This window comes from Gopherus flavomarginatus, chromosome 1 (assembly GCF_025201925.1).
Source record: "Gopherus flavomarginatus isolate rGopFla2 chromosome 1, rGopFla2.mat.asm, whole genome shotgun sequence".
In the NCBI taxonomy this organism is placed as follows: Eukaryota; Metazoa; Chordata; order Testudines; family Testudinidae; genus Gopherus; species Gopherus flavomarginatus.
Genome location: NC_066617.1, coordinates 28,870,772 through 28,884,978, shown reverse-complemented (window position 1 = coordinate 28,884,978; position 14,207 = coordinate 28,870,772). Strand labels below are relative to the sequence as shown.

The window sequence follows — 14,207 nt, the reverse complement described above, 5'->3', positions numbered from 1 at the left end:
ATGAACAATTAATGGTGTAGCATTGCAAAGAAGCAGCACAGGGCATTTTTTTTGTTGTCAGTTTGCTAATATTCTTGATGTATTGCATGCTGGTTATTGTAATGTATTGACTGAATCTGTGTTTTTGGTTAAGCTTTGTGTCTTTTTGCAAAGGGTTATTGATTTTTGTTTTTAATGAAGTCTAATCATCATCAGCATGCAAATCATAATACAGCAGACTACTGGTTTATATATACTCTTGTTGCAGTCTGTGTTCTAATTTTTGTTTTCACCCAAAAAGCATCTTGATTTCTAAATTCAGTTTCAAAAATTAGATTTTTTTTGTTTTGTATTAGAGGAAATCATTTTACAGTTACCAAAGTTGCTGTTAAATTTAGGTTAGTAGAAAATTATAATTTGGTTAACCATTAAATATTCTGTTATGTTGAAAGGGAGTGGCCTTTGCAAATAGTTTAGGAATTGCAAACACACAAATTAGTCACATTCTGTAAGATAGATGTGATGCTTCTTCAAGTCTGTGCTAGGAAATGGAACAGTCACTGCATGCAGTAATAATGGTTCATGCCTGCAGGTAAGGACAAAATGACTCAAGTGTTTTTAAAGCAATTATTTTATCTGTCAATCAGATTATTATAATTATAAGTAGCTGTGTTGTATTACATATATATTTTTAAATATTTTTTTTTAATTTTGACATTCAGATTTTTGACATGCAATGTCCTCTTAGTGACTATTTTGGTGCTTTTAATAACCAAATCTGTTCACTCCTGTTTTGCTTGAGATTTAATTTTAACAGAAACTTGTGTTAATAAAATTATTTCAGCTGAGGGCAACATAAGATCAATTCAAATAAAATATTATTTGAATTAAATCATTTAATCTATGTGCTGCTGAGTATTATATATTTTGGAAATGAGTTGCCAGATTTGTAATTAGTAATCTAGTACACCTGAGCAGGCATTTTTAGCTGAAATGATGTTATCTAAAATGTATTTGAATGAATGGGTAAACATAATAAAGCATAATGGCAGTGCACTGGAAATCTAAGGTAAGGGAATATAGGATAAAAGACAAATAATTAAAAAGGAGAAAGTGATGTGGGGCAAACATGGCTTTAAAAGCAATATGAGCAGTTTAATTGGATTTGTGAGACTAGTGAGGGAAGACATGAACTAAACCATGATATTGCTTTTCACTAGCTCTAGCATGACAAAATATCAGAGCAATGAGAGATACAGAAAATGGTGGGGGGAGTGGGTTGTTTAAGTCACCTTTCCAAAATGGAGAAATTGTAAGAAAAGCTTTGGGTTATTCTTGCGAGTATAAATTGAAAGTCATGAAGAAAAGGCCTAAGATCTATAAGATGTTTTATTTATTCATCCCCCTGCACCTCAATATCATATAAACTGTAAATGTTAGGCCAAATAAGTGGTGGTGGTGATAGGAGAGAGGATGATGGGGTGAAAGTAGTACAGGAAACAGGTGTTAACTGTGATTTTTAGAGCTTCTGTGAAGGGTACGGCGATGAAGTGGTGAATCCAGTTAGAATATACTTTTAGCAGCTCAAATGCTTTGACGAAACTGGTGGCTGATCAAAATATATTGTTGCTCAAAATGTGTGTCAAAATACAGTATGAACTCTAGGGAGAAACTGATGGCTGACCAACATGAACCTATGTCTCTAAAGTATTGTTATATATAATTAGAAAAGGAAGAAAGGATTTTAAAGATGCATTTTATGCTCATGATCCATTAAAAATGTCCTTGATTTAAAAAAAAGTTAAATTTGGCAAATGCATAGTTCATAAGTTGCTTCATGGTTTTAAGTATTTTGAAGGGAAAAGGTAAATCTGGAAAGGTCAAGATAAAGATTAAAAATTGGATATTGTGCATGCACAGTAAACATTCTACAATATTCAGAGATTTTTGAGCATTGTGAGATACTACTATTTTAGTGATTTGAGTTGACATTCATTAGTTACGCAGTTTATAGGGTCAGAAATCAGCAAATAAAGACTTTCACACAGTCTGTCAGATACAGTTTTTCATTATTACTATAAAATATCCATCTTCTTTTCCCTGAATCTAAAAATATACTGACTTTATTCACTACACAGTAGGAAACAATATTATCTATCTATCTGATATTATCTATCCTATTAACTTTCCTTCTATGACAGAGGTGGGCAAACTACGGCTCGTGGGCTTTGTCTGGCCCATGGGACCCTCCTGCCTGGCCCCTGAGCAATGCTCTGGGTGGCAGTGCAGCTGCAGAGCTGTGGGCTGACCTGGTGCTCTGTGCTACACAGTGGCGTGGTTGGCTCTAGCCGGGTGGCGTGGCTGCCTGTCCTGGTGCTCTGGGCGGCGCAGCTGTAGCGCCGCCAGCCACTGGTGCTCCAGGCAGTGCGATAAGGGGGCAGGGAGAAGTGGGGGGTTGGATAAAGGGCAGAGGAGTTCGGGGTGGTGGTCAGGGGGCGGGGGTGTGGATAGGGATCAGGGCAGTCAGAGGGAAGGAAACGGGGTTGAATGGGGGCAAGGGTCCTGGGGGGGCAGTCAAGAAGGAGGGGGGGTTGGATGGGATGGTGGGGGGCAGTCAGGGGATAGGGAGCGGGGTGTGTGTGGATGGGGCAGGAGTCCCAGGGGGACCGTTAGGGGATGGGGGGTTGGCTGGAGCAGGAGTCCCGGGGGCCATCGGGGTGAGAAGCGGGGGAGGTTAGATAGGGGGTGGGGGCTGGGCTTTGCTGTTTCGGAAGGCACAGCCTCCCCTAACTGATCCTCCATACAATTTTGGAAACTCGATGTGGCCCTCAGGCCAAAAAGTTTGCCCACCTATGTTCTATGACCTTTAAAAATTACAATATAAAAAAGCTGTTTTGTAAAAGAAATCTATACTAACAAATGGGTGACATTAAACAATAAAAGTAAGAGCATTTAAAGCAGGGCTTCTCAAACGGGGGGTCAGGACCCCTCGGAGGGTGTGAGGTTATTACATGGGGGGTCGTGAGCTGTCAACCACCACCACAACCCCTCTTTACCTTCAGCATTTATAATGGTGTTAAATATATAAAAAACAGTGTTTTTAATTTATAAGGGTGGGGTCACACTCAAAGGCTTGCTATGTGAAAGGGATCACCAATAAAAAAGTTTTGAGAACCACTGGTAAAGTGTTTGTGAAACTCTATCCTTAACCTATTATGTTTATATGTAAAGTTACTGTTTAGGCACACATTCAGTCTTATGTTGTATTTTGTTTCCATTTTCACTTATGAATATGGGACTCCTCTGGTACGTTGAGCTGTCTGGTGGAAGATCTAAATTAGAATCTCTGGTTTGGTCCCATGTTTTCCAGGCCAGGAAGGGTTAATAGAGGATGCTTGCACCCTGAGGGGCAGGGCGAGGGGGAGGAAGGGAGGGGAAGGAGAGGAGAGGTTAGAATTTGTGCATTGACACAAACTACCCAGTGTGAGTGGAAGGGATGAGGGAAAGATTGACCCTCTGCCTCTCTTCTCTTTGAAAAAGATGCTTTGGTGTTTGCAGATTCTACCTGAGGAAAAGGAATGTTCTTTTTTCAGGATCAATATACTGTCCTGTCAGGCAGGAGTAATCCTTAGCAGGAAGAAGGTGGGAATAAAAATGAAAAAAAAATTGCTGTGTTTTAAGAAGGCTCAAATTCTTAAAATCCTGCTTTATGATCCTGGGTTAGTTACTATCTCTTAGGTTTCCTTCTTTTTAAGAGGCCCTGATGTGAAGCGAAACTAACAAGGAACTGTGTGATGATGGAGGCTTTAGGACAGGGAGGCCTCAAGTTAATTAGAAGGCAACAACCTCAAAAAGGAAAGTAATACAAATACGAGACACTTTTTCCCTATGATTGGAATTATGTAGTTGGGATTAGGGGGCTAATACATCAGCATTAAAATATTTTTTTTTCTGTATGATCTTATTAAACACATTTCATTTAGTAGATTCACTTAGATATAAATTTAGAAATGTAGGATAGGGCGATAACTGCCCTAAATAAAGGGAAGTTTCAGCATATCCCCTGTGTTAACATGTATGTTTTTTATTTTGCATGATTTTGAAGGACAGTCCTCCTTTAAGAGAAGATAACATTAATGAGAAAATATATTACAAAATTATATAGTATTGGGAATACGCTCACTTACTGTACCTCTTGCTGTATTCCCTCTCTGCAGGTAGCCTAAGGCCATGGCTACACTGGCGCTTTACAGCGCTACAACTTTCGCGCTCAGGGGTGTGAAAAAACACCCCCCTGAGCCCTGCAAGATACAGCGCTGTAAAGCCTTAGTGTAAACAGTGCCGCAGCGCTGGGAGCGCGGCTCCTAGCTCTGCAAGCTACACCTGTAGAGGATGTGGAGTACGTGCAGCGCTGGGACCACACTCACACTTCAAAGCGCTGCCGTGGCAGCACTTTGAAGTTTCAAATGTAGCCATACCCTTAGCCTGCAAGTTCTTTGGCTATTCAGTAGTGGATACATGAAGTTGCCAGCAGAGTTCTAACTGCAGCCATTAGAGAGCTGGGACCAGCAGTCATTGGGGGGGGGGGGCGGGGGGAGTCTGCTTTTCAAGAACCAGCTTTTCAAGAAAAACATCATATTTACATCGCAAATTCCTGTCCCCCTTTTGTATTTATTAGGTACATTCAGCACTTCACGCTACAGCTGTACTTTTAGAAGTGTGGATGTGCGCATGTTTGTGTGTGTGCCTGTGTATCTGTACATGGACCTATTCTGTAGAATTCCTTTGAGAGGATGCCTGCGGACTTTGCATTTTAAAGATAGAAGAGTCACTTCATCCACCTGTGTCACTTTACAATCACTGAACATTCCCTAATAAATTTAACACACGGTATATTAATCTTTCTCGTAAATTAGAACAAAGTGCTCGGTAAACTATATTTACTGCTGTGATTTCTGAACCTGGAATTTGTGATCTGTCTTCTCATTGATATAGTTAAGAAGTCAGCAACCTTTCAGAAGTGGTGTGCCAAGTCTTCATTTATTCACTCTAATTTAAGGTTTCACGTGCCAGTAATACATTTTAACATTTTTAGAAGGTCTCTTTCTATAAGTCTAAAATATAAAACTAAACTATTGTTATATGTAAAGTAAATAAGGCTTTTAAAATGTTTAAGAAGCTTCATTTAAAATTAAATTAAATTGCAGAGCCCCCCGGACCGGTGGCCAGGACCTGGGCAGTGAGAGTGCCACTGAAAATCAGCTTGCATGCCGCCTTCGGCACCCATGCCATAGGTTGCCTGCCCCTGATGTAGTTTGACAAAGGGTGTTGTGTAGCTAAAGGTCACTGACAAGGTTAATAGTTCTAAAATATTTAACCTACTTTTTTCCTTATATCTTTTCCAGACCCTATATGTGTATTTTAATTGAAAATGAACTCACACTTCAATACTCTTATTTTCTTTTTTTTCAAAAGATCAATATTAGGCCTGTAATCACGAGCAGTCTTACAATAGCAAACCAGTGTATACGTATAATGGAAGAATAGTGTTCAGGTTCCAAGGTGTTTTATAAATAGCGAGAGGAAAATATTTTCAGATCATAAAATATCTTGACAATGTCTTTTTTTAAAACCCCAAATGTGCAGTATTATTGATGGGGATTGTGTAGGGACAGCAACTGATTCTTACTTGTATTTTATTTCCATTCTTTTTGTAGCCTTGAGCCTTTTTCACTACTCTCTCTTTTTGTAATTGATCTATTCAGAGCAAATGAAATGTATGCTCTTGATGCATTTACATTCTCCCTAGATTGGTCCATCTCCAAGAATTCTGTTAGGAAGAAAGAGAAGTGAAGAGGAGGAAATCTAAAATAATGAAAAAGAAGGTGGAGGCCTAGTACTGTCTCTATTCTCCTTACTTAAAAAAATAACTTATGCTAGTTGTTGCATGATTGTGTTGTGAAAGGGGGGAAAGATTGTAGTGTTCTTTCACGAATAGCAACCAAGGTTTTAAGGGTCCATAAAGTGAGTTATGTGTTGTATGTATGTACAAGTTTCCCCTCTTATACAGTATTGATGTAGAGTAGTGTCATTTGCTGATAACACATAGTAGGGCTATGACATTCTCACAAGTGGATAAGTAAATTTCAAGCAATATTCAGCTTACTATCTTTAATATGACATAGCATCAGTGTTAATGTGATATAAATATGTTTTGGAATAAGTGCTGGATAATGGTGCATTTCATGGTTATAACTATACTGGAGTTTTCTGACATTATAATAAGATTGAAGCCAGAATGATATATCATTTTCCTGGAAGTATGTGTTAGCTTTATTTTGACTTTCTCTAATTTTATTTAGTGTGATATATACATATTAAATAGACAGTGTTCACTTTTCCTCTTGCCCCTTTTTATCCTTTTGTCTTTATACTTCTTCCATGGTGGTTGTTCCATTTTTTTATCTAGAGTAATAAACAAAAGTAAGTTTCTAACTGGTTTAGTTTCTAATTCAGAACAATTCCAATTTGTTTTAAGAGCACTTTGCTCTTTGCTGTGCTGCTTTTAACTTTCAGTTTTTATTAAAAAATAGCTTGGGAGATGTCCTCTTCAACGCTTAGCCAAACGGTTGGCTTTAGCGATTGTTCACCCTTTGGTCCATTCCTGTGCAGCCACACGGGCTTGATGGCCTGAGAGTCCAACATTGGAACAGACTTGATGAACCCATTTTAATAGGGCATCTGCCTCTGGGCTACCTCCCTCCCTCGGTTGGTGGAATTTTATCCCAGATGTTACAAGCCACCGGGAGAATGGCATTCGTCGGAACATGTTGGGCATTCTCGTGACGTGTCTGAAAAGTGTAAGATGCCATCTGCGGACAATGGCCCTAGTAGTCTGTAGGCCGGAGCGGCTGTAAACATCTGCATTACAAATGAACTCATTCCGCTTTGTGCCCAATATATGTTGTTGGCATTTTGTGTCCACTGTGATTATACATTATATTTCACTTTTCCTTTTTAAAAATAGTGAACTGACGTTGCTTTTAATAGCACTTTATGTTGGGTTGCTTGACATTTAGTGTATTTTTCACATTAAAACAATCAGCCTGTGATACTATTAATGTGCCAGATTTTTAATGTTTATTTTAAGCGAAATATGAAAGGAGTACAGGCATGAGCAGTTCTGTTGTAATTAGCAATTGTGCTGATGTGAAAAAGCAGTGGAAATTGCATGATTGCTTGGTAAAAAATAGTAATTTATAGATAATGTGTTCCATCCATGAACTAAAAACTTTCTTAGACATCACATCTGTGATGGGTCTCCTCCCCCCCCTGGGGTGCCACCTGATGTACTGGGGTTCCACTGAATCCACCCATTCCACCAGCCTGGGCTCCCTCACCTTGTCTTGCTGCGTGCACACACAGAGGTAAGGACACATCCAGCTGCAGAATGACACAATACTGAAATCGGTGCTTCATGGGAAGGCTTTCAGCTAGGGAATTGCCCAGCACTCAGGTGCACACACTCTGTGGAGTATAAACCCAAAATTATGTTGTCTTGCACTGTATAGAGATCTGTACAGCGTAAGCTCATGAAATCCACCCCCTCCTTCAATATGGAGGAACATATGCACAGTTTCCCTCCACCCCCCGTTATGAATTGCACAAACTGGGTTTTAGAATAAATAAAAAACAAGTTTATTAACAGCAAAAGATACATTATAAGGGATAGCAAACAGATCAAAGCAGACTACTGAGCAGATAAAACAAAACATGCAACCTAAATTTAATACACTAAATTAACTGGCTAATGGTAGCCCAGTCTCACCCTAATTGTTGTTTTGTGCAACTTGCTGAGTTTCTTGAAGGTAAACTGCCCTGCTTGCAGATTAAATCTCCAAGTATTCCTTTCACAGGCTAGAGCTTTCTCTCATGGATTCAGTCCCTGCCTTTCTCCCCACCCAGTTTATTTCCTTTGTCTCTTGATGTTTTTTTCAACAGCCTTCCTTCCTGGGCAGGGAGTTGGTGGAGAAGAACCTACATTAACTTACTCTCCAGCCTTCAATAGGATTTGCATATGGCGGGAATCCTTTGTTTCCAAGTTTGACCCCCATCCCCTCCTAGTGGAAAAATACCAGCTGTCCAAGATGGTGTCCAGTATGATGTGACGTGATCACATGACTTTGCAGAGTCAAAGCATCATCCCAGGAAACTTCTCAGGAAGGAGGGAGATTAGTATTTTCAGAATTCTATTTTTCTCCCTAATGGCCCATTCCAGGCTGATTGCATACTGTCTGGTGGGCATTCCCCAGGTGAAAACACAGTTTTAATTGTTACATAGTCTATATTCCTAACTTCAGATACAGAAATGATACGTGCATACCAATTAGATAATCTCATTCAATAAATCATAACCTGTCCATTGATACTTCACATGACCCATCTTGCATAAAACATATCTTAGTTATGCCATAGTCATATCATAAGCATATCTCTATGAAGAATATGGGGCATAGTGTCACAACATCCATTAGTTGTAACTTCTTAAAGCTGCCAGTCTCTTCAGGACATAGACCGAAATGCACTGTGTATCATGTTTCAAAAGGTAAACATTTAGAGATTTTATTTTTTCCACTAAGGTCTTGTTTTCCTATGTGTATTTTTGTCCTCATTGATAGAATTTCACTTAATTCCTGGTTCTTACTGGAATCTTTCAGCTATGACTTTAACATCAAAACTTATAATTTTAATATTTTTGCTGTAACTATGTAAGGATTGTTTTCATTAACATCTTTGATATTGAGATGCTTGTTTGTGAACCACTTTGGCATTATTTTTTCCTTTTGATTTGGAATTGTTTTCTTCTCGAAAGGGCCTTCAACGTAACCTTGTTCATGAAGTAGTTTCATTACAGGGGAGCACAGTTTCTACTTTCATAGAAATACAAAGCACAGATAGGATGCTTATTTGTATGTATAATTGGAGCCAAGATGACAAATTATCTTGGGGGAGACATTGGGGGCTTGTACAAGACTGTCCTTCATAAGTATTGTTCTTCACTAGGAGTTAATGCTGAACAGAATTGTGATTGTGTGGAGGCAATTAATGATTGAAAGACATTTGTATAAATAGGTTGGATGGAATGATTTGAATGGTGCATCTTTCTTTTCCCAATTCAAGTTAGATTTGTATCTGATTCATTTTTGTTACACTAAGGGGAAAAAAACGTGGTTGGTAATTGAGGACTCCAGCACATAAATATACTGTATTTATAGCCTGTTTTAATGAATTGAAACTCTTAGCCTAATAAGTGACTTAATCATGACTTCACTTAAATCTCTAAATATAAACTTCCAAACAAAGTTTAGGGAAGTACTCTCCTGCACATCGGTGTGCATTGTTGTGTGACCTGTGAAATCATTGCATTTCCGTGTGCAAGCTGTATGCAGTTGCTAATATTACAGGATAACTAATGCTGAGCTCTTGTGTATCTGAGCACTGTCTAACTATTTAAAAACAAATACACAAGTATGTTTGGGTACACATATCTATATTATTATACAGACCTCAATGAAGTAATGTAGTGTAAAGCTTTTACAGGTGTAAGTTTGCAATACATTACTAATGAGTAGTGAAGCCACAAGTAAGCTAAGCAAGTCTTCTAAATAAGTGCTGATAAAACCCTTACACTGATGCATACCATCATGTATTCTCTTTATATTATATATTATGAAAGTACTGTACTGTCTTAGAGAAAATATACTGTGGTGTCTCTCCACCTGTGAAGCCCAGGTGTCTTATTTGCCATGAATCTTACTGTAGGTTCAGAAGAAGCTATAAAAACCTCTAAATTTGACTTAAAATAGTTTTTTTGTAGGTAAAAATAGTGTGACCTTAAAGTTTATCTTGAGGTCTCTGGGAGTTTTACTAACCATGAGTCAGGCCTGGTCTACACTGGGGGCCGGGGGGGGGTGTCATTGATGTAAGATACGCAACTTCAGCTACGGGAATAGCATAGCTAAAGTCGACATATCTTATTTCGACTTACCTCCTGTCCTCACGGTGTGAGATCGATGGCTGTGGCTCCCCCATTGACTCCGCTTCCGCTGCTTGCCCTGGTGGAGTTTTGAAGCTGACAGGAGCACGTTCGGGGATGCGATATATCGATCCCTGATAGATTGATTGCTACCCGCTGATCTGGCGGGTAGTCTCTACGTACCCTTAGCTTCTCCCTTAAATACTTCTGTACTTTCTCCTATACAACCCCTTATGCCTGGGAAAGCTCCCTGATAAGATCAAAACAGCCACTAGCTCCTCTTCTTTCAAGTCCATGAGATTCATCTCAGTCCTGATGCCTACGATACCCAGAGTGGTGATTCTGGCTAGACAGGTCATGAGCTTCAACTATTTCTCTTCTCCTTTCCTAATTCTTTCCTCTTACTCCCAACAAAAAACAACCTGGCCTAAACCAAACCGAAACCACATCTACAATACAAGAACAAAGTTGTTCCAATTCTTCACCATATTCATCTGCATTCCCACCCCTTCATCTAGTTGTGTCTTTAGAGCAGAGGTGGGCCTGCAAGCTGTTTTAAGCTGGGCCCTGCTCTGGCTGGGGCACTGGGGCGGGGCCACAGCAATGGCTCGGCCCCGCTCCGGCTGGGACTCTGAGTCGGAGGCTGGACTGCGCAGCTTGGCCCCACTTTGGCCAGGGCGCAGGGGTGGGGCCAAACCACGCCGCTCGGCCTCACTTCAATCAGGGCGCAGGGTGGGGGCTGTACTACGCGGCTCCTGGAAGCTACAGCATGACTCTGCTCCGGCTCCTATGCACTCCAATGGGAGCTGCAGGAGTGGTGCCTACGGATGGGGCAGCATGCAGAGCTCCCTGGCTGCGCATTCCCTTAGGAGCCAGAGAAGGGACATGCCATTGTTTCCAGGAGCCACTTGAGGTAAGCGCCACTTGGAGCATGTACCCCCTGAGCCTCTCCCCACGCCCCAAACCCCTCCTCCAGCCCTGATCCCCCTCCCACTCTCCAAACCCCTCAGTCCCAGCCTGGAGCACCCTCGTGCACCCCAAACTTCTTATCCGCAGCCCCACCCAAGAGCCTGCACCCCCAGCTGGAACCTGTACCCCTTCCTGCACCCCTGCCCCAGCCCTGATCCCCCTCCCATCTTCCGAAACCCTCAGTCCCAGCCCAGAGCACTCTCCTACATGCCAAACTCCTCATTCCCTGCCCCACCTCAGAGCCCGCACCTCTACCCACCCCCGCACCCCAACCTCTATTTTGTGAGCATTCATGGCCCGCCATACAATTTCTATTCCTTGATGTGGCCCTTAGGCCAAAAAGTTTGCCAACCCTTGTCATAGAGAGTAAACTCTTTGGATAGTGATTGTCTCTTTTCTGTGTTTGTACAGAGTCCGGCACAATGGGCTGCAAATCCTACTTAGAACTCTCACTGAGGGTGAATATTTTGGGCAGTATGTTTAAAGGGCTTCTAAAAAGGACTTAAAGTAACATTTCTATGCATATAAATATCTATCTTAAAATCCTTTATCTTGCAGTCTTCCAAGGGTAAAAGTAAGCCATTGGAAAGTTGGGGATAGCCACTTTCTAGGATTGATAGTTCTGAAAGCTGGTAAGATATCCAGATTGTGAAACCTGTAACTAGTTCAGGACTGAATATTGCCTAACCTAGGGCTTCAAATAGTGTAATTTTGAGAGGTAAGAAAAAACAACGTTTTTTGCAGGTCTTCTCTTCCTAAATTTATTCTGCCTCCTGACAGCTTCATGGATGATATTCAGACTTCTTGCCACCTTAATCTGCTGAGCATTAAAAAATAAAACCCAACAAAATATTGAAACATTTCTCTGAAACCTTTTCTATAACTAATTTTTTTATTAGCCTGTTTCAGTAGTCACCATCCAATGACAACCCTTCACATTCTTCTTGGCCCTGCCTCATCCATGATAGACATTCAGCACAGGGAGCCCCCAGTTGCTGCCAACACTGCATATCAGCCAGAGGTAAAACAGCCTTCATTTATTCTAGCCCAGCACCCAGTTTCTCTCAGAGATAAAATTCAGAAAAATCCCTGTAAGTGTCTTTATTCTCAAATGTGGCTCTTCTACAAAACCACAATTTTTTCACTCAGAGCCCTTTATTCAGAGTAGGTGCTCTACCATCTTCCTTGTGATTAACCACAGCAGATCTATCTCTTGATTGCTACTTACTTATTCAATTCCTTAAGTCACAAGCAACAAGGGCCTTGGCTACACTGGCTCTTTACAGTGCTGCAATTTTCTCGCTCGGGTGTGAAAAAAACACACCCCTGAGCGCAGCAAGTTACAGCGCTGCAAAGCGCCAGTGTAAACAGTGCCCCAGCACTGGGAGCACGGCTCCCAGTGCTGTAAGCTAATCCCCATGAGGATGTGGAGTATGTGCAGCGCTGGGAGAGCTCTCTCCTAGCGCTGGCGCCGCGACCACACTCGCACTTCAAAGCGCTGCTGCGGGAGCGCTCCCGCGGCAGCGCTTTGGAGTTTTGGGTGTAGCCAAGCCCAAGGACTTTAATCACTCAGGAATTCATCCATCCCCTCGTGCCTCTAAGGTAAACATTCCCTCCTCCCCTCACACACCTCCAACCCCTGCCCTCTGGGATTTTAGTACATTAAAATATTTCACATTCTAATATGAAAAAGAGAGTCCAAACGTTGTCCCCATATGGTTAGCCTCAAATTTTATCTAACTGCTTTTCACGTAAGGATTATTACAGAGCCTTAGTGATCTAGAAAACCATGTCAAAGAAAAGGAATCTATCATTATTCTTGGTTTACTCTGGTTTCTTCCAGAGGTAAAAGAAATGAAAGTCCCATAGAAAGAAATCCTCTATGCGCAAGAAGCAAATCTTTGTCTTTCTCTTTATCATTAGAATTCCAAAGTCGAGGAGAACATAGAAAAGATCCAGAAAAAACTCCTCCAAATATGTATGGCACTATACTGCACATGGTTGTAAAAGCCCTTGTCATCTGGCCAGATATGCTGAAGATATAGACTCAAAGCAGGAGACGAGGATAAGACAACCTTATGGTGTTCTGTATCATCACCGAAAAAGGCTTAGCACTCTTTTACATTCTGTCTTTGAGAATGTAATTCTGGTCTGGTCAGAGTGTTCCTGCAAACACAAACACGTCAGAGGACAGAAATTTTATAATGTATCCAAACAGAAAGCAGATTGACGCTTCAAATTTTGAGGTACTGGTCTTGAAAAATACAGTGAATCTGGTTAATTATGTTCTTGTGTTTGGAAGGAAAATTCCTTCCTCAAAGGCTGATAGAGAGAAGGACGAAGCAGCATCTACTGCTCTCAAGCATGGCCTTCTCTTGCTTTGCTGGCATTATTAGAGAGACAAGGTGGGTGAGGTAATATCTTTTATTGAACCAACTTCTGTTGGTGAGAGTTACAAGCTTTATCTCGAGTGAGTTAAGAACTCTTGGTTGATCTTTTATTGTAACCATTAAAGCAATTGTGATTTGCGTAATGACTACACAGCAAAGAGAAATCCATGACAGGCCCGTGTTAGCTGACTCAGGCTTGCGAAGCTCAGGCTGTGGGCATAGGCTCCAATTTTTCCTGGCACCGGTGTGTGCTTGCCCCCGGCCCCACCCCGACTCCACCCCTGCCCTGCCCCCATTCCAACCCCTTCCCCAAAGTCCCTGCCCTAACTCCGCCCCCTCCTTGCCTCTATTGGACTCCTTCCCCAAACCCCTGCCCCAGTCCTGCCTCTTCCCACATTCCCTCTCCTCCCCCACCCTCCCAGCGCTTTCCGCCACAAAACAGCTGTTTTGCAGCAGCAAGTGTTGGGAGCTAGAGGGAGAAGTGAGGACGCGGTGTGCTCAGGGGAGCAGGTGGAGGCGGAGCGAAGGTGAGTTGCGGTGGGGGGGCGGGGCACCCACCAGTTTTTCCCGATGGGTGCTCCAGCTCCAGAGCTTGCACGTAGTCGGCACCTATAGCTGTGGGGCTATTTCATTGCTATGTAGACTTCTGGGCTTAGCTGGAGCCCGAGCTCTAGACCCTACTATTCCGTAGGGTGCTAGAGCCTGAGCTCCAGCCCGAGCCTGGAAGTCTACACAGCAATGCAACAGCCCCGCACCCTGACCCTCATGATCCCAAATTGGCTGGCATGGGCCAGCTGCGGGTTTTTCTTTGCTATGTAGACATACTCACAGAG

At 41.8% G+C, this 14,207-nt stretch overlaps 1 protein-coding gene across 8 annotated transcripts in view; it reads left to right on the top strand.

Moving 5' to 3' along the window:
* Window positions 1–14,207, top strand: part of SRPK2 (SRSF protein kinase 2) — a 330,809-nt gene that overhangs the window by 89,990 nt on the left and 226,612 nt on the right. The window lies entirely within an intron of this gene.